At 42.8% G+C, this 22,197-nt stretch overlaps 1 protein-coding gene across 4 annotated transcripts in view; it reads right to left on the bottom strand.

The window, feature by feature from the left end:
• The window catches only part of syt2b (synaptotagmin IIb), a 43,294-nt gene that overhangs the window by 14,782 nt on the left and 6,315 nt on the right, over window positions 1–22,197 (bottom strand). Inside the window, exon 2 of one of the 4 annotated variants that reach the window (XM_077013919.1) lies at window positions 12,145–12,249. The exons of 2 other annotated variants lie outside the window; for them this stretch is intronic. The gene's annotated coding sequence lies outside the window, so the exon portion shown is untranslated. Of the gene's footprint in view, window positions 1–9,768; window positions 9,914–12,144; window positions 12,250–22,197 lie in introns of those variants that run through there. One more of the 4 variants, XM_077013920.1, reaches the window with a different exon arrangement.

Raw genomic sequence — 22,197 nt, 5'->3', positions numbered from 1 at the left:
ATATTTTAAATCGTGTACTCAGCTCCAGCTCAAACTGTACGACTAAATCGCAGGGAGAGTCGGCTCGTGGAGCTGCTTCAACAGTGCGATACTCTCACGAGGAGCGATTTGAATTTCAAACATGTTTGATATTCTTGCGACGCTGCGATTTCTGATCGGGAGTTGTGAATCGCTCCTCGTTTACCTGTGTAAACTATACGATGCACGACACGCGATTGAGCCGAAACGAGTGAAAAATCGGCTGAAAATGGGCCAAAAATCGCACAGTGTACGCCCAGCTTAACGCGCAGGTCAGTAATGATAACTTAGCTGCTAAATGTATTCCTAGTACGATAGGGTGACCAAACGTCCGTAATTCACATCCTGTGAGGAAACGTCCTGGTTTTTAAATGACCTTCATTGGACCATTAAGACTGGATTAAACTTTCGCGAATGGCCGTAGCGCGCGACTCCGCACGCGTTTATACATGATGCGTCACATTATTTGTGTTGTCCGCTCTCTGTGGTCGAAGATAAATGCTTACAAGAAGCGCTGCGAATTGCGAACTGATGCAAGTTACGAACTACCGTCCAGGGGTGAGTTTCCCAAAACGTTCTTAGCGCCAAGTACTTCTTAACCTCGTACGTAAGAACGAGGTGACGAAGTACTTGGCACTAAGAACGTTTTGGGAAACTCACCCCAGAAAGACAATGTCGAAGAAAATCCAGCAGCTGTATGATGAGGAAAGAATTAAAACAGGTTATTGTGAAGAGTGCCACAAATGTGGCTCTGACTGGGGATCACTGGACCTCTGTTAGCAACAAGAATGATCTTGGTGTGACAGCTCATATTATAGATGATGAATCTATAGATGATGAAGATCCAGTCATTTGCTTTGAGCATGCAGAAGACCACTTCTAGGCACTATGAAGATGCTTATGGCAGAGGCCTGGGAAATTAAAGAAAGTCTACCATCTAAAATGGTATTAAAAAACATCTTCTGATTTACTTCAATTCTTCCAATATCCTGAGCAAAACTCCCTAAATTAAACAACATTTTTGGTCAGAATTTCCAATGTTCTGAACTGTTTTCTGCACACTACACATATATTGGTCTTCGTAGTAGACTGGTGGAAAAATAAACAAGATGTTGAAGTTTATGATTATGTTCATTGATTCATTCATCATTCAAACTTAAATTAATATTTCTCATGTTAAATACTGAAATGCGATTAATTTCGATTAATTAATTACAAAGCTTCCGATTAATTCGATTAATTTTTTTAATCGTGTCCCACCCCTAATTTTAACCTACTGTTACAAAATGAAAATTCCCCATCCGGTATGTGTGATGCATGAAAAGAACCCAGCCTTTAATTGTTTATTAATCTAAGTTTAATCTATTAAACCATTGCTGATTTGCATATTTTTTATTAAAGAGCCCATTATGCGGGAAATAATGTGTGAAAGGTGGAACCTTTAACGACATGGTAAGAAAATCTTTAATAATTGAGTTAAGCTCTCACAGAGTATCAAAGGTGATGATCAGATTCTGGGCAGTACACTGACACTGTTTATGTGCAAATAGTTCACCTGATGTGCTATGTGTTTGGCTTTTACAGGTTGTATTATATAAGATTACTTGAATAAAAAGAACCTATTGTCTTTAGTTACCTGTAAATAAAACCTGGATTCACAACTGAGTTACTTTCATGGTCTGGATGAGCACAAGTTAATATGAAACAGCATTAGCATTTGATAATCAAAACCTAAAGTGCAATCACACTGTTCCCTAATGTTCTACCACAGCCTAAATGGACCAAACCACAGACCTCTTCAGATTTCCAAAAGATCCTAAGAAGCTGTGCTGAGTGCCTTGACTCCAGTGTCAATGCCTGACAGCATGGAGATAACGTCATCTTCTCTAAACTTTAGATACACTCCACCATGGCGGTGTCATCACAGGACAAAAACAAACCCCCCTAACTCCGCAGCGAGACAGTCCTTCTTGAATTCACACACACTAATAACAAGTTCTGAGGCGATAAATAGAACCGAACCACCAGCCATGCACAAGGAACGATACATTCTGAGGGGAAAAAACAGCTAATGTGAACATGAATTAAACTGGTTGTCAGAACTGTCTGGGCTGAGGAATAGTATGAGGAATGCTCCATAGGGAGATGCTTCAGTGGCAAATGTGCACACCACGTATCCTCAGGACTCTGAGAGATAGCACAGCTTTTGGGTTCAGAGAGGAGCTGTCAGCAAAGTAGCTACATGAGGCCAGGATCTCCAGGTTCTTCAGGATCTCCAAGATCCCCAGGTTCCTCAGGTTCTTCAACGGTAACTGCACTCACTGTAATGAGAGAGCTGAAATATTTATGCCCTGACATATGGCAAGAGAAACGCCTTCACAGGTCACTTCTGTAAAGTAATTTCTGCGTATATGCAGTTTATTTATATGACTAAACCGAACGGACATATTTTAATGCAACATCAGTCACTCAAATAATGAACAGTACCAGCCAACAATGCTTGGCTTTCTTCCCCACTGAGCAAATCAGTTCCAGCTAATCATTAAGCAGACTCTTATAAAGACAGATATTTAATGAAAAAGACGGAAAAAAAGAAAGGAACAAAGAAAGGTTGGCAGCGGGGTTGGCACAGATGAATGAGGGCGTTAGTACTGCAGAGCTAATGGCAAAATCCTGATGAGCGGCTCTCTCTCGTTAGACGTAGAGGGGCCTGCTTTAATAAGTTTTATTGATTACTTGGAAGGGACACAGGCCCAAATTATGCAATATCAGGCATGGCCAGTGAGTCCCTGTTTAGGCCTGATTGCAATGTGGCCCGTGTGTTAAATGTAATTCAGCCAAAGCAGTTAAAGGAAAGCAGTTAAAGGATTAAAAGAATGAGAAGATGCAAAGAAACAGATATTTAGTGTTAAACTTGTGCACGATTTTGAGATGAGTGTATTGATTAATTCAACCACAATCAAGTGTGTAGAGAGAGGAAGAGAGAGGGAGAGAGAGAGAAAGACAGAGAGAGAAAGACAGAGAGAGTGAGAAAGATTTAATGAAGACCTCTCAAATGGCTTAGCAGCGATACACTTTTTTAAAGATCCCTTTTTTTAGCTCTCCGTACGACGAGAAGAATGTCTCTATCGTTCAAGTCCCTCCATTTTATTCAGATTCTTGCAAATCCCAAACAAAAAAATGAGTCTACGTGTTACCAGAGCTACAAACAACTTCAAAATCAGACCAGATCTGTTTTCCTGTGTGTGTCTCCTTGAGTTATAGATTGCAGGTTTGCTGCTGACACCCTGTTGAGATGCTGGAGGGATTGTTTGTACATCAGGCATAAATTTCAAAACTGGAGTTCTTTATTGGTCATTAAACTGTACAGTTTCTTGTGTGCTTAGTATTGCAGGTTGCGGCTTAGAAACACAAACCATTCTTGATACAAAAGTAATAACAACCAATAACCGCCAAACCCGCAAATCTTTTTAAAATTGTACTATATTTGAAATGATTGTTATTAGTTATGACATTGTGTTGATTTTGTTCGTGACAGAAATGTGATATTGAGACTCTGCCTCACAACAATATACAGTATGTAATACATAAGGGTTGGTCCTGCTCACACTAACAAGTCTAGCCAGTTCTCATAAGTCTCTCACCTGTCATCAGTCACTATGCGTTTTCAACCACTCTAACATTGGTGGCCATAACATACAAAAAATCTCGAGTACAAGTTCTGTACATTGGGAACCCTACTGATTTCCTTGGCCCATCGCTGTTAACTGTCTCTTCCTCTCTTCTACTGCAGAGTTCACCTGCTGAGACAGACTGACATTTGCTCACTGGCTGAGGTATTGATCGACAAAGTCTCATCCCGGTAGCCACAGCACCAGCACCGTGAATATGATGACACTAACCTTTTCACTCTCACACTCTGTCAGATAGCACACTCTCATTAGAGGGCTTAATTCCACTGGACCTGTCACAGGTAAAGTGGACAGACTAGGGGTTTTTGGTTTTCATCCATTGACTTTCAAGGGAAGCGCGGGCCACAAGCAATGGGCGGTGAACAGACATAATATCGGCACAAATTCACTCTCCCTTCATCCGGGCAGCAACGATTCAAGTGCCTGACTGGAACGGAAAAACTGTGAAGAGTGTCTCTCTGAAGTAGCGCTGCTGGGGAGATGGAGACGGCGCTAGGTTTCTGAGTCTCCCTGAGAGACGGGGAGGAGAAGAGATCAGTCTGAGTTTAGGAGACAGGCAATTCTCCAGTCTGGTCTAAACGAACGAGCAATACAATTGGACAGAATTGGCCTTGCAAGGTTTTAACCCCGAGGTCTGCAGAGATGACACACCTTCACATGAGTCATGGCAGACCTGGGAAGTAAAAAGCCCAGCTGAAGTGTCTGTCGGTGTAATAGAATCTTTTTCTATTTGTTACCATGAAACTAATCGTGACAATTCAGACATACGTCCAATTTTTTAATGAAAATGTCATCCTCTGGTTAGTGCTTATGAGATATATTGTAGATAATGTAATTTGCTTTTTGCTCAAGCCTTTGGGCAGTAGCGATTGGTTATTTGGGTGAAGTGAGGTCCCGTCCTCCCGTAAGGCTGTAACTGTGCTTAGAGCAAGACTGCGATTACCGCGAGCGAGATTACCCTGTTGTGTGACAACAAAAGAGAAGAGGAGATAACGAAGGAGAGGCAGTAACACGGACTGGTGACTCTCCACTGCCCGCAGCTCAGCTTACTGAAAACAAAGTACATTTATCTCTAAACGTCAAAACCTACACTTGCATACAACCTACACAAGCACCCCAGAAATACCAGGGGACAGTTTGGAAAGGGACTGCAAAATCCTCAGAAGTACCATGGCATCGCCTACACAACATATGGCTTTGAGAAGACCTAGAAACACATGTAAATTAGTGCTTACACACTCCGAGCTCTCCTGCGCGGTGCAATGCGACATGTGCTTTTTAGTACGAGGGCCTTTCATACATCGCCAATGTCAGTATTTCCTCTTCCTGAAACATCTAACACAACTCATGACTCACCTCCATGGTCTGAACACGTGGTTTAAAGTGAGGAAAAACACCAGACAGTGTGCAGTGAGTGGACACTCCCTGGTCCTGGGACCGAGCGCACCTACACACTACACCTAGGGCAATCTCCCTTTGTAGAACAATACAGAAGAAAAACCTCAAGTTCTGTTCTGCCCAAACGTGCCCTGAAGCAAACACACTGTATGGTAGTAAAGCTGGCCGGGCAGTTATGGACTATTTAAGTAGGTGCAGGCCAGTAGTGGAGGACCTCCTCGATCTTGGCCATTCAAAAACTGGCCATTTATTCTTTTTAAACTTTAGAATATGTTGATGAAATATCGCAATATACATGTATTGAATACTAATGCATTTTAATGAAAAGCTCGCTCTACTTCTACTGTGATGTTAATAATTCAGGTAGACAGATAAAGAAAATTTACCTGAATATGCTAACGCACATGGGCAACCAGTCAAATAAATAAAACTCATCTCTTAAAATAGTGATTAAATAAATATGGCTGCTTGGATAATAGGGTGCAGATTTCAACATGGTGACCATAATGTTAGTGCAGTTAGAGCCACAGATCAGCCATTAAAACCACATGCCTGCAGGCTCCCCACATCCACGACTAGACATGGACTCTACCACATGTCCTGTGGCATCAAGACTTTAGCAGCGGATCTGTGGGGTGTGAGATCCAGCCTCTAAAGATTAGACCACAGACCACATCCCATAGATGCTTCAACAGACTGACACACAGCCCCATACAGACTGACACGCACCCCATACACAGACTGACCCACAGCTCCATACACAGACTGACACACAGGCCCATACACAGACTGACTCACAGCCCCATACACAGACTGACCCACAGCCTCATACAGACTGACACACAGCCCCATACACAGACTGACCCACAGCCCCATACAGACTGACACACAGCCCCATACACAGACTGACACACAGGCCCATACACAGACTGACACACAGGCCCATACACAGACTGACCCACAGCCTGATACACAGACTGACCCACAGCCTGATACACAGACTGACCCACAGCCCCATACAGACTGACACACAGCCCCATACAGACTGAAACACTGCCCCATACTCACACTGAGCCACAGCCCCATACAGACTGACCCACAGCCCCATACAGACTGACACACAGCCCCATACACAGACTGACCCACAGCCCCAGACTGCCCCACAGCCCCATACACAGACTGACCCACAGCCTGATACACAGACTGACCCACAGCCCCATACACATACTGACCCACAGCCCCATACAGACTGACACACTGCCCCGTACAGACTGACACACTGCCCCATACTCACACTGAGCCACAGCCCCATACAGACTGACACACAGCCCCATACACAGACTGACCCACAGCCCCATACAGACTGACCCACAGCCCCATACACAGACTGACACACAGCCCCATACACAGACTGACACACAGCCCCATACAGACTGACCCACAGCCCCATACACAGACTGACACACAGCCCCATACACAGACTGACCCACAGCCCCATACAGACTGACACACAGCCCCATACACAGACTGACACACAGCCCCATACAGACTGACCCACAGCCCCATACACAGACTGACACACAGCCCCATACAGACTGACCCACAGCCCCATACACAGACTGACACACAGCCCCATACACAGACTGACCCACAGCCCCATACAGACTGACACACAGCCCCATACAGACTGACACACAGCCCCATACACAGACTGACCCACAGCCCCATACACAGACTGACCCACTGCCCCATACAGACTGACCCACAGCCCCATACAGACTGACACACAGCCCCATACACAGACTGACCCACAGCCCCATACAGACTGACACACAGCCCCATACAGACTGACACACAGCCCCATACACAGACTGACCCACAGCCCCATACACAGACTGACCCACTGCCCCATACAGACTGACCCACAGCCCCATACAGACTGACACACAGCCCCATACAGACTGACCCACAGCCCCATACACAGACTGACCCACAGCCCCATACACAGACTGACCCACTGCCCCATACAGACTGACCCACAGCCCCATACAGACTGACACACAGCCCCATACACAGACTGACCCACTGCCCCATACAGACTGACCCACAGCCCCATACAGACTGACACACAGCCCCATACAGACTGACCCACAGCCCCATACAGACGTGACGTCTCTGCCCATGTACACCACAGAGTCTTGGCCACACATGACCCTTCGTTTGCTCACCAGTTGGCCTTCCTTCAACCACGTCTAGTAGGTAATAACCCAGGAACCCAAGAACACCCCACATGACCTGCTGTCTTAGAAAAGCCCTGACCCGGCTGTCCAGACCTCGTGATCTGGCCCTTGTCAAAGACGCTGACATTTGCCCTCTTTCCCACCACTTCAGCAACCAACTCTTCATTTCTGCCCCACACATCCCATCCAGTGACATTGTAATGAGATAATCAATATTATTCACTTCACCTGACGGTGTCTGATTGGTGTATATTGGCAATGACAGTGACTGTCTTCTAGGGGTCATGATCTTATTCTATGATGAATAAGAAATGAATTATTTTTATTAATAATGGACGTCTTTTCCAATTTGTTTAGAAGAGCTTCATCTCATTTGATCTTTTTTTCATTCTATTATACATTAACATCATTCTCATGTGATGCTACCTCTTGGTTTAATCTACATGTTACTGCTGGGAAAGAAAAATATTGTTCACATATGTCATACTTTTCCACAGATAACATTTTTGTAGATTTTTTCATGTGACAGTTGGTGGGTGGTGGGTTATAACATTACCACCCTGTATATACCTGATTCTCTTGAATAAATAACGCTTGAATAAATACAGTAGCCAGGATAATGCACTGTGTGGACATTTATCAGTATTCTACTGCACTTTCATGTCCTGCATCTGTGCCGGATTCTGTAGGGTTTGTCAATTACTTTTTATCTCTGCATATTTCAATACACTGTATATTCATAAGGGTGAAACGTAGCAGTCCCAGTGGGGGAACCCCCTGGTGTCCCCTGCCTACATTTCCTGTGTTGTGATACTGAGGCCTGATGTAAATCACTGTCAGAAAGCAATCTGCATTCCACACAAGCAAAATTCTTGTATCAGAGACAGTGTGTCAGCCATTTTAAGTGAACCCCAAGAACACGTCGTCAACAGCATCATGGTGAGTGTTTGCAACTGGTTGTCGTGTCTTTTTCCTTTTCGGTGGTACTAGGCAAAGGTCAAGATAAAAAAAGCTAACTTTGTTAGATAGCGCTACATGGGGGAGCACAGAGTGGGGAATCATGTGTTGGCTGGACCTAGATAATGTGAGGACCGTTCTGATTTAAGGTGGGATCTCAGGGGGCTTATCATGGCTAGATCTGGCATTTTTTCCTGACAACCTAACAAATCCTGTTGTGCAATTTGTAAACTAGCAAAAAACAATGATTGGTTCTTATTTACTGATAACTGGGAGAAAAAACAGGCAATGTTGTCCTTGGTGTCATGTTTTCTAGCAGTGGATTAGTATCACTGTCTAAATGCTAATCATCAAGATATAGCAAAACAAGAGAAACAGAATCCCTTAAGACTAGGTCAAACCCCTTCATCTATAGCGTTGTACCACATCCTAGCAGAACAGATAACTCTGTTCATTCTGCTATGCATCATTGTAAACATTTGGCAAAATATACCTCTGCCTAATTTTTTTATCTAATGCAAATGCAATTGTTGTGCTGGGAATAATAATAAAACCCCTCCAAGATCTCAGTCATGATGTTTTTTTCAGTATGCACACACTTAACACGCCATCATACATCCTCTAAGATGGTGATTTGCATCTGGTCGTACGGCAGGTGGACCTGTCCAGACCCACTTCTAAAAGGAGCGACCAATCAGATCTCTTGAAGAGCACCACCTGTGAGTCGATACGCACGGAAGACCTTGTTACGTTTGGGATGTCTGCTGGGTGCGTGCTTGTCCTCATCTGACACTGATGCAATTGCTGATGCAATCGATTTATAGACACCACCTTAACCCAGAGCATCACCTTCCAAACAGAATGTCTCCTTCACCAAGTAAAACCCGTTCCTGCATCCGTGTCATGCAGTGCACAATGCATTGTTCCGATAAGAAGATCACAGTGTTCAGAGCACATTCAGACATTCTACCGTCACTAACACAGAGCCCACGTGTATCCATATCCAAGAAGGTTGAATGAAGAAATATTACTAAATATAGTTTAATAGTTGTACACTCTGCAATGGGACCTGCAGGCACTAAACTCAAATTCCAGTGGACTAATTATCAAAGATTCGGCCCCATGGATACATGAGTAAATGGCTTAATTAATTATGGTCTCTTTCATTGCTTCTGCACCTGCTCAAACAGTCTTGCCGATCTTCACTGAGGCAATGAAGTAAGGTTTGAACTAAATAGTGACTGATTTTACATGTCCAAGTTTCTAATCCTTCATGTCAGTATTGTTCCAAAACAAACTCTTTCAAATCTCACAAGGTAGTACAGTGTAACTCAGTATAAAGTATGCCAGAACTGAGACAGAAGGAATGAAAGAGAGAGAGAGAGAGAGAGAAAGTGGAAGAGAGAAGGGGGGAGAGAGAAAGAGAGAGAGAGATAAAGTGAGAGAGAAGGGAAACCCCTTACCACAACAATAGTTCTGTCCTCCAATTCAGAGCCACCCATCCAAAATGAGTGGTGGTTCTAACGTCTCAGTGGTGAGCTTGCATTCCCCACCGACTCCCCACCAGAGCAAACTGCAGTGCCCCTCACTTCTCTCCACTGCAGCACAGCTCCGTGACACACAAACACACACACTCACCGTAGCCCCATCACACACACCCCTCCATCTTTCAGCACCCTCACTGTTTCACACACCTCACACACCCAATTGCTCTCTCTCTCTCTCTCTCTCTCTCTCTCTCATCTCATTAAAGATGCTGCTCACATGCTACTGCATGCAGTAAGCTACGCCCTGGATGGGTACTAGAGGACAATCTCGAATGATCAATATGTAAAATCCTCCCCCCTTAGGGGCTATACTAGTTTAGTCATTCTAAAGGGGGATGGAGAGAGAGAGAAAATGAGAGAGAGAGAGTAAAAGAGAGTGAAGGAGAGAGAGAGAGAGAGAGAGAGAGAGAGAGAGAGAGAGAGAGAGAGAGAGAGAGAGAGAGAGACAGACAGAACAAGGACACTGACCAAAATTGAAAAGGGAAGATGCCATTTCAGGAGAAACTGCAGTGTGTTTAGTCATTCTGAACAGGGCCACACGATGACAAATCTCAGGAAATCAATTTCAGTGTCAATTCTGAGGTGGAAAACAGAACAGGCAAACATACAGTAACTTATAAAATCTCAGAGAACACACACACACACACACACCGAAAAACGAAGGTAGTAGACCAAATGGACCTTGCAGTTAAAATGTGTTGTGACATGAAGGCTTTCATGCTATATAGAGTCATTAGGATGACTTGAGGTCTACGTGAGAGATGATCTTTTAATGACAAGTGTACAATACGTTGACAGTTGTCTTATATATCACATCAGCAAGGCTTGGCCAGGTGTTGCTAGAGTATCCAGGTGGTGCAGTTTTCTTGAATTGTCTTATCAGTTAAATGTGGTTCCAGACATACCTCGGGGGCATTAAATATAACGGAGCAGCTTTAGATGAAGCCCGTTCTGTCTGACTGTAAGACATTTCACTCAACCAGCGCAGTGCATTTTAACTTTACCCCACCCCCCGACAATGATGCAAATTGAGTTATGGAGCAGTGTAACTTGTCTCAGTCAATTATATTAAATAGGAGAGTTTTACCCATGCCAAAAAATCAATTTTTCTTGGTTCAGAATAAGAAATGACAAAGCAAAAGCACGGCTGTAATTTGTTCCGTTCATGCAATACGGAAAAATATTCTTTATAGTCAGCTAAAGAGTCATTTCAATAGGAAAAGCTGTTAATAATGGAGAAAGACCCAGCTGTAGCAGATGTGCTTGTCAAGAAGTGACAGGACATTTAATCCTTAATTCAGATTGAAGCTTTAGGTAGGAAAAAAATCATGCCATATTTGTCTAACGCAGCATATTATCTTAGCCAAGCTATATTCTAAGTCACATCTGCACAGACTCGGAGTACAATGTCAAAATGTGTTTTTTTTCTTTAAAAGTGAAATTAAATATGAAAATTTGCAATGCATGTAGGTACAAGATCAGGTACAAGTCTTTTTTCCTTTGTGTCATTTCAGCGCACACAATAAATAATGGTGAAAGTGAGTGGTGTTGCTATGCAGACTGCAGAGGCCAATGATTTAGTATAGCTGGGAACTGATGCAGCAGGGGGGGCTTTATTGCCAATACCAATCAGGGAAAATTAGGAAGAGAGAGAGAGAGAGAGAGAGAGAGAGAGAGAGAGAGAATTACAATTCACATGATGAATATATGTGTACCGCTGAATAGGAAGTGCTCAGTGGTTAAGGATCGGTAACTTAAAAGAAAAGAATCAGTACCGATCACCATATTCTACTTCATGCCTTAAGTTTCAACCGTGTACCATGAAAGACAAAAATTCCATGGTTTTGAGAATTAGAGGGACATATTTTGGATGTCTTTTTAGCAGTTCTTAGAAAGACTAGACAGAAAAGGCCAATGTTGCTTACGGCAGTGCTATGACAAATCAAAACTAAAATCAAATGTACCTTCTCTGAGAAAATGTAGAGCCCAAGCTTATACTGGGCTTTGGTATAAACCACTTGTACATTACACAGATTTGCCTTCAATTTCGATCTCAACAATCATGTCCTCTCAGTTCATTCAGAGATTCCCCTCGCACAGTTATTATCGAGGAGGAAACCTTAGGGATCAGCTGGTAAGCTGTGATACTCAATCAGCGAAAACTGTTCTTGTAGAAAGTGTTCTTGTGGCGTGAGAATGCCTTGAGAGCCAAGGGGCTTTGGAGCAACGTCACATGAAGGACGTAAAATCAGTGAGGTTGTTATTTCTGCATATACCGTATCACACACAGACCTTCTGGACCTCGATGTGTCTCCAAGAATGAAGGTTTAAGATCTGGATGAAGGTGCTATTAGAGGAGATGATCCACATTCCACAGTCCAATGGTCCCAGTCCAATCTGACATGAAGGATAGCGAAGGATAAAATATAAAGGTAAGAACAGAAGCAATCATAACAGCATGGTGTGTAGAAGTCATAGAAGAAAGGTGGTTGCAAAGTGAGCTGGTTTTGTTAGACGACCTGTGTTCAACCCAACGGACATAAAGAAGAATTAGAATGTGCTTGTTTGCTTTGGATTGTCTTCCTTGTAATGAGGTCATATTTCTAGGCTGATACGTACTTTATATGATGGTATAGGTCTTTGACTTGAACATATTTTCGGGAAAATATACTTTTACACTACAAGTGTCCATTGTATTTTACATTTCAGAAAAAAACTGAGCTGTGTGTCCTTCAAGTAACAACCTACAGCCTTCTACTTGTGCTTGCCTACTGACGAGGGAATCCCTATCTGTGTGTGTGTGTGTGTGTGTGTGTGTGTGTGTGTGTGTGTGTGTGTGTGGGTTCACAGCTCATGCTCTGACAGAGGGTGAAGAGATGTGAAGTGTTCTACTGGCACAGAGCCACGTGGTGCCCACTAGGTTGAATCACCTTATACCAGATGGAGCCTGCCTCCCCCGAATCAATTAGTCACCCTGAACACAAGGCACAGGTAACATTAAGCAGCAAAACCAGATTACCTAAAGGTCTCCATGGCTAAGCTTTGGTGTTTCTGTTCTGGATAAGTACTGTAACTATAAATTGGTATTTTACAAAACATTAATGTATGCTTTGCTCATTAATGTATATGAATACCTGCAAAGTATCGTCTAGAAGAATGCTGAGTATGTACTGAGTAATCATCCCTGCTGTCATCAATACACAAGATATAAATCTTTCAAACCCTTTACGTAGGACAATAACATAACCTACATCCATCTGTGCCCTATATAGAGTAAAATGCATGATTCTGGCAGCTCACTGCCATCTAATTAACCCAAAACTCTGTGCAATGGTCTAATTTTAGTATGGGATTAATATGTCTAGTTCGATAGTAAGATGTCTGTATGTCTTTATAAATCAGCGATAATTAACACAGATCCTGCTGTGATCTGCGACCTCCTTATTTTTGACTGGAAGGAATTATATAGCAATTAATGCATTTAATGATATCTATCTATCTATCTATCTATCTATCTATCTATCTATCTATCTATCTATCTATCTATCTGTCTGTCTGTCTGTCTGTCTGTCTGTCTGTCTGTCTGTCTGTCTGTCTGTCTGTCTGTCTGTCTGTCTGTCTGTCTGTCTGTCTGTCTGTCTGTCTGTCTGTCTGTCTGTCTGTCTGTCTGTTAATCCTACAAGGTACAATAACCCCTTTGTCCCTCACAGCTGAATCGTCAACACAATCACATTTCCAATCATGAGCGGGACCCGAGCTCCCTGTCCCTTCACCCAGAGGCTCCTTCATTGATTATCGCATGATTTATTCTGCTGATAAAGGACGTCCCTGGTTGTTTGACTGGATTTATGACTTTGATGAGGAGTGCTGAGAGAGTTGTGCATTCTGCCAAGAGACAGTACCACTAAACCGCTTTCCACAGTCGGCCATTTTGTATCTGTATGTCGTGCAGCACCTTGTAATTGGCTTGGGTAATTTGGGACAAACTCAGTGTGTGTGTGTGTGTGTGTGGGTGTGAGTGTGTGTTGTATATGTATGCATGTGTATTTGTGTGTCTGTGTGTGCAAGTATAATCATGGGAGCACTACTAGGGGGTCTGCTCTATATAACTGTTAAGTTATACGTAAAGTATGTGCCTTAAAAAACAAACAAAAAACACTTATTTAAAGCACTTTTGTACTTTAAAGAGGACTAGGACAATGGACAGTATCTATTACTTAAGAAAAACAAATGCACTACTTATGTAGTCATTCAGTCTCTGCACAAAGAACATTTTGAAGTCTCAGTGCTGGGGATGGCTGAATGAAGCCAGCATGTGTGTTTAGCAACTGATATTTTTAGGGTCTTACATAAATGCTTCCAGTTGCCAAATGACGAAAGGAAAGAAATCTAAAATCTTGCTACACTGTCCTGCTACACTCACAAATACAATACAATTCCTTTCCATCAGCAAACTCGATCTGACACTATCAGTTTCGTGCAGGAGTCTTTGGGGAGTGTGTCTTCTGCTTCAGGCGTGTTGTTTCTCTGAGGAAGTGAAGCCCAGACCCAGTTTGGATGCATCTTTTGCAAGCCCCAACATTGAGGAAAGGAGTTTACAGTAAGTCCAGACACACACACACACACACACACACACACACACACACACACACACACACACACACACAAACACACTGGTAGTACAGTTTTTCTTAGTTGATTTGGTACATTTCTCACATCATGGTTTACATTGGCATCACAACAAGTGCATTTCTTAGTGCAAACCGCAAAACTCAATGAAAAACCTGCAAAAGCACATACTTCACTCAGAATTCTTTCTTTTTACCTTGAAAAGGAAATATTTAGGTCAGTCAATGTGTCAGTACCATCAGAATATCTAGTCTGTGTGTCTTTGCCTATGAACAAGGCAGTCATGTTGTCAGTGAAACTGTAAGTCCCAGTCAGTGCAGACTGTAAGTATATTCTGATGGAAACTAGCCAAGCTTTTGATTACAGGAATGCTGCTTTCTGTGCATTCTGTGGTATATCAAATGAAACAATACGTTACACACAAAATACAAATTTACACAGAACACAAAGTTACACATGACTGTATGTGGGCGACTGATAGCAAGAAATTGGACTGGAATCAAATTTATATACAGAGGTGATCATTCCAGGTTCAGAAAGTAAAAGTCCTCAACAAGATTTTGCTCAGACTTCCTGGATTGTGTTAAGTCCAATAATTTTACCTGGTTGCACTAATTAGAAAATCCAGCAAGCTTGAGTAAAATCCTGGTGAGGACTTTTACTTTCTAAACCTGGATTGCTCACCTCTTTTTATACAGCAATATTATTTGACTGTATTGTTTGCAGTGCAATTTGCAGAATGTGATTGAAATTCAGAAAAGACCACTGTTTGACTGGAAAAAACAGCATTTTGTTACTGTACTCTACACATTCAAAACAACCTAAACACAGTCTCCTGTTGTTGAGGTGTGAAAATGGAACCTCACGCACTATGAGCTAGTCTTGATGGTATAAGAATGCAGAAACGCAAAACATAACATTGAATAACATTTCGAAATTTATGTCAATGTGCAGCATTACAGCAGAGAGCACATTTCTCCATGAAATGTTTGAATGATTGAAGACAGTTGTTCTTCCAATATCCAGTTGCACCCAGCGACCAACCAACTTCAGCCATTGTAAGACCATGACTTATGTGTAAAACATGGTCCAAAGTTGTTGCCCTTATTTCACCTGGTACAAACCTCTTCCTCTGTTTTGTCCCTTCAGCCTTACACCACACAGTCTTACCCCTCTACACTACAGTCTTACCCCTCTACACCACACAGTCTTACCCCTCTACACTACAGTCTTACCCCTCTACACCACACAGTCTTACCCCTCTACACTACGGTCTTACCCCTCTACACCACACAGTCTTACCCCTCTACGCTACAGTCTTACCCCTCTACACCACACAGTCTTACCCCTCTACACTACAGTCTTACCCCTCTACACCACACAGTCTAACCCCTCTACACCACAGTCTTACCCCTTTACACCACAGTCTTACCCCTCTACACCACACAGTCTTACCCCTCTACACCACACAGTCTAACCCCTCTACACCACAGTCTTACCCCTTTACACCACAGTCTTACCCCTCTACACCACACAGTCTTACCCCTCTACACCACACAGTCTAACCCCTCTACACCACACAGTCTTACCCCTCTACACCACAGTCTTACCCCCTGTACACCACACAGTCTTACCCCTCTACACCACACAGTCTAACCCCTCTACACCACACAGTCTTACCCCTCTACACCACAGTCTTACCCCCTCTACACCACACAGTCTTACCCCTCTACACCACAGTCTTACCCCTCTACTCTACAGTCTTACCCCTCTACACCACACAGTCTTACCCCTCTACACCACAGTCTTACCCCTCTACACCACACAGTCTATCCCCTCTACACCACACAGTCTAACCCCTCTACACCATACAGTCTTACCCCTCTACACCATACAGTCTTACCCCTCTACACCACACAGTCTTACTCCTCTACACCACACAGTCTTACTTCTCTACACCACACAGTCTTAACCCTCTACTCCACAGTTTACCCCTCTACACCATACAGTTTTACCCCTCTACACCACACAGTCTTACCCCTCTACAGCACAGTCTTACCCCTCTACACCATACAGTTTTACCCCTTTACACCACACAGTCTTACCCCTCTACACTACAATCTTACCCCTCTACACTACAATCTTACCCCTCTACACCACACAGTCTAACCCATCTACACCATAGTCTTACCCCTCTACACCACACAGTCTTACTTCTGTACACCACACAGTCTTTCCCCTCTACAGCACAATCTTACCCCTCTACATCACACAGTCTTACCCCTTTACACCACAGTCTTACCTGGTTACCCCTCTACACATTTATGGCATTTAGCAGACATTTATGGCATTTAGCAGACGTTCTTATCCAGAGCGACTTACAAAAGTGCTATGTGCTACACCACAGTCTTAACCCTCTACACCACACAGTCTTACCCCTCTACATCACACAGTCTTACCCCTCTACACCACAGTCTTACCCCTCTACACCACACAGTCTTACCCCTCTACACCACACAGTCTTACCCCTCTACACCACACAGTCTTACCCCTCTACGCCATACAGTCTTACCCCTCTACGCCATACAGTCTTACCCCTCTACACCACACAGTCTTACCCCTCTACACTACCTCTTCTTAGCTGTTCACCCTGTACATGGCCTTGTCTTTCTATTATGAGGCTTTGTGATACTGCAGTGTTTAGCATCTATAAATGTTTGCCAATTACAGTAAAGGTTCATGAAACGCACCTCTGACCTCTCATTGATCTAAACCTTCACAAATTCCCTTTCTAATTTTAACTGAATGTTCACCTGTGAACAATTTAATCAAGTTAGGATAAATTACCAAAATGTTACAATATATATATAAAAAATGTAAAATGATGCCTGAGGGATTATAACATGTTCAGCACTTTTACATGTAATGACATAGCCCAAATGTTTCGGAGGGTAAGACAATTCAACAATTTGAGAACACATTTTGATAAACATGACATAAGCAATTGATAATGCAAAAAACAACAGACAATTGTCCACGAGCATTTGCAGAATGTTAAACACGATGAGAAATGCAATTATGATGTGCACAAGTAACAAGGAGATGTGGAGATTGAATGAACAGTTTTGAGAATTGAACCAAATCTCTGAGCATGCATGCATGGGGGTCTTTCCCATGGACTACTACACATAATCACTACGTTGTCTACAAGTAAGACCACCCTATCCTTAAGACTATATAATAAAAGCCCTATCTTATATAAAACCATAACATAAAAATTTAATATTTCACATGGCAAGTTAAGTCCTGAAAGTCTTGCTGTTATTAGACAAACAGCAGCCATAGGGCAAATATGGTAACACGGATGTTAAAGGACTATGGACTAAGGACTATGGACTAAGGACTATTCTAACACACCTTACAGGATGACGGCAATTTGTGCTCTGAGCATTTTGTGCATGTTATTGGTGCCACAGTTCACTTTATTGAGTGTAGAGAGGACAGGTAAAGACTGCTCTCTCTCTCTCTCTCTCTCTCTCTCTCTCTCTCTCTCTGCAAGTACTGCTGCAATGCAGGGGTTTAACAAGGAAATATGAAGCTAGAGGGCGCAGGGAGCAGTCTGTTTCTCTCTCTCCCTCAATCATACACACACACACACACACACACACACACACACACAAACATATACGAGAGCAGGGGAAACACGGTAGTTTCTCCGTCATAGTACAGCAAACATATGACTAATAGGCTTATTCTAACATTCTCACTGCCTGGTATCTGATAGCATTTCAGTTCAACATAAAGCAGCATAAGCAGTTGTCATAAGCTGTAATCATTTTCATTAAACCAACAATTTCTCATTTTATGCCCAAAAGGTGTCCGCAAAGCCATTGGATGTATATAATACAGGAGAAATGCCAAATGACAGCCCCAAATGTAAGCGTCAAATCAGTGCCCTTCGTTCTAATTAGACCAAGAAAGTAATTGGCCGGAGGTGAAAGGGCAGCGGAGTTCATTGGTTCATTGCTGTAGTGCACTAGTCATCCCTGATTGGGTCTCTCCCTGTTCTGCCCTTTCCTGTTTAATCAACACTAGGACTGATAAGCTTGGAAAAGCAGCTTCAGTGAGAGGTTGTATGTCAGAGGGTGGATGGCTTTGCCAGTGGTGGATGCTACTAGCTTTAAAGTTTTGCTTTTAAGAGGTTTTGAATTAAATGCTCTTGTACTAAAAAATGAATAAAAATGAATGTAATTAATAAAATGCGAAAAAGCGAATTGCTCGAGATCAAAATTCTAGTTTTTGATTAAGCTATGGAGGTTATGGGAGATTACTAAAAGCATATATACATATACTGTATAGCCCATCATTTTTGATGGGGAGATAAAATATTCTTTTAGAGGAGAGACTAAATGAGGAATAATTGATCTGAAAATATTCTGGGGGCTAATGGCTCAAGTGTTTGTTTGGACTGGAGAAAGATCAAATGTGAATGACCAATGAAATCAGCGAATCCCTTTTACAAACAAATACCTTGGGATGTTTACAAAAGGATTATGAATATCTAGTTGTGGGTCTCTGTGAGTCAGGACTGGTTTCGTACGCACACAATGATTCTATGCTGAATAGGGTTCTGATGGACACCACTGAATATGTGGACAGTAGTGAGAATGGTGATGAAAGGTTTTATCTGGGTCATAAACATCACAGTTTCTGAAAAATCTTGTATGCTTGAATACATGGAATTCTGAAAAGAGTCAAAGGGTCTTGTGTTACACACAAACACATTTTAATGATTTTTATTCTTTTACATTTGTTCATATTCTCAAATTGACTTAAGGTCACCAAGTTCCCTCAACGTCCTCTTCATCTTTTAACACGTTTAATGCATGGTCCAATCACCCATATTATTTCTCATAGTACATGAGACTGCAGCCTTGTTAATACTGGCTTCAAACAAAAGATGTCTTTCTGGTCATTATAAGCATACAGGCATTACAGGCATGTACATGGTTGTCTTCTGACCTCTTCTATAATTACAATTACAAGTTCTATACAAATCCACAAACAAAGCAAATATTCATATTCAACACATTTAAGATTTATGATCAAAATCAGTTTATGGATAAAATGAAAGCTTTTGGGTGAACTCAAAGTGAAATAAAGTGCTTAAAACCAGAACCTATTGGCATGGTCTAATTAGAAATTAGACAACCACCTCATTTAACTTTAGAGAAACTAATTAAGGATGCAATCATTAAGGGTCATTCCCAGCAATCATCCTGTGAACTGGACACATCATTTTCAGGGTATCTCCTGACATTCCAGATGCCAGGTTCAATCTCCTCAACTGTTCCACTGCCAGCAGACACAAAGAGGGCCCACACCGAGGTCACATGACTGAATGAACCCAACATCCATTATGCTGCCCTCTGCTGTCCGATGAAAAGAGCCGGGCCAGGTTTATTTGCATCAATTTCTTCCTTTGCCTATTACACAATGGTGATTAAACAGACTGCCTCAAAATGAATAAAGCAAGCAGCAAGCCATAAAGCACAGAAGGTGGTAAGGATTTCTTCTCTTGCTAGTGTCCTGCTGATACGGAAAATGCAGTAGACCAAGTGCTTCATACAGCAGTGTGTGTGTGTGTGTGTGTGTGTGTGTGTGTGTGTGTGTGTGTGTGTGTGTGCGTTGCATATCCAGCTTGAGGGATCTGTGCCAGGGTGTTCTGCACCGTGTTCACTCCACATGCTGATGAACCCTGACCAGAAGCCATCTGGACAATGGTCAATAAGAAAGGAACATAACATCTTAAATGTGCCGGTCTGTAAAATGTACTCGCCTCAGAAAGATTCAAAGACAGAGGTGAATAAGAAAGTACTTGGTGACGGCAACTACAACACTGTGGTCCCAGGGAACCCGAACAGGCTAGTGTCTGAATCCCAGCACACGTTTGGGTGATGAAAGTCACTGTCAGCTGCGGTAAGCAGGGGAGCGGGGCTGCCTCGGACTCCAGTACGGTTAAGAGGAACTGATCAATAACAGCACTGCAGTGAAGACCTGACGTAGGCATGGCCGAGCTCCGTCTGTTTTTTCATTAATAGGTGCACCGGCCGGCTCGGCTGGAGAGGTGTAGAGGGCCTTTTTAGTATTGTTTCAGGAGAGTCACTGCCTCTTAGTGGCGGAGTGTGTATCACAAAAGAGGCTGTGATCTCCTCCGCAGTGCCTTTCGCTCGCCCGCGAAGGTCGAACAAATTAGGCCAGTCAGCCACTCTGGCCCACATGTACTCTTTCCAACACTCTTTTTCAACACTCATGGCTCTATGACTGACACACACACACATACACACACACAGACATATGCACACAAAACTAACTTTTCTCATGCTTTCCAGCACCCAAAATAGTATGGCCGTATGGTCCGGGGAGAGGTGGTGTGAGTGGGAGACAGATTAGACTGTAGCTCTCCAGCCCCCCAAACAGAGGAAGAACCACTAGATTATCTAGATCTGGGTCATTTTGAGTACCGCAGGAAAGGTCTGACCTGAAGAGAAGCTTGCTCGTGACTAATTACCTGGTATTTCTGGCCTCCTCTGTCAGCATTTCCTTTTAAGTGTCAACACACTGAATAGAAGACAATCGAGGTGCTTCAGCATACGGAGTATTGTGAACCTGAAGAAGGGCTATATAACACCCCCCAAACCCCCCCTGCACAATAACAGCTTGAAGGCTACTAGCCTTTGTTTACTGTATGCTTGGTTATGATCAAAAACACAGATGGAGCCCTCCTAACACTGCAATCACAGATTGTACAACCATCTCTTCTTTCCCAGGCCCAAACACTCTCAGCAATGATAATTTAGGATCACCAGACTGGCGAAAGGGGGGCAGGGGGCGGGGGCAGGGGGGGTAGGGGGTTGGGGGGGGGGGGGGGGCACACCTCTGACTCCCTCAGGACTACATAACGGATCAGGCAGCGTGTTACATCACACAGAAGCCTGCAGCTGGTCTCTCAGCCTTATTGGCTCCCGGTTTGAGCTGGTAATTTGATCGCGGTGGAAACACACATCATCGATCACACGTTAATGAGTGTACACAGACGCAAATGGTGAGCTGAATCAGAATGCACCGCAGTACTTCTTTACTAGAACGTGAACAGAGATGTGCACACCAGCTCCTACCACGCACATACAGTGCTCCATATATCATTCAGATAGATCCGACAGTCAACACACACATATTCATGAATATTGTGGCTATATCTGCATGAATATGTCTGAATTATGTCAGATGTTAAGAATATCTCAGGAAATGTATGGTGATATTGGCTCAAATATAAAAATAAATAATGTGGTCAAAGTTACTTGTTTTAAAGTTGCTGTTTTATACCTAGAAACCTTGAATAAAGACCAATATGTAAGTAACTGGAATAAATAACAGAAAGTCATTGCTACAGTGCAGCAGAATATTCAGATATGACTTCAAATGTTTTTAAAGAAACATACACAAGACACATTGTTGAATTTTTGCATTATTTTCTGGGTAAAAAACTATGAGAAAGAATATTCCATTCAGCTGGAGTCAAATATATTGTTTAGTGAAGGCCATGCTGGTTACAAGTGCATTTGCTCAAACTATTTTTATTGGAACTAAGTTAATTTCCAGTAGAGATTTTAGAAGTACAGTCTGTATTATGCATTTGGAATGACAAGTTGATAT

The sequence above is a fragment of the Brachyhypopomus gauderio genome, chromosome 8, assembly GCF_052324685.1.
Source record: "Brachyhypopomus gauderio isolate BG-103 chromosome 8, BGAUD_0.2, whole genome shotgun sequence".
Taxonomy (NCBI): Eukaryota; Metazoa; Chordata; class Actinopteri; order Gymnotiformes; family Hypopomidae; genus Brachyhypopomus; species Brachyhypopomus gauderio.
The sequence above is the reverse complement of the archived record's forward strand: the minus strand, read 5'-3'. Positions and strand labels throughout refer to the sequence as shown.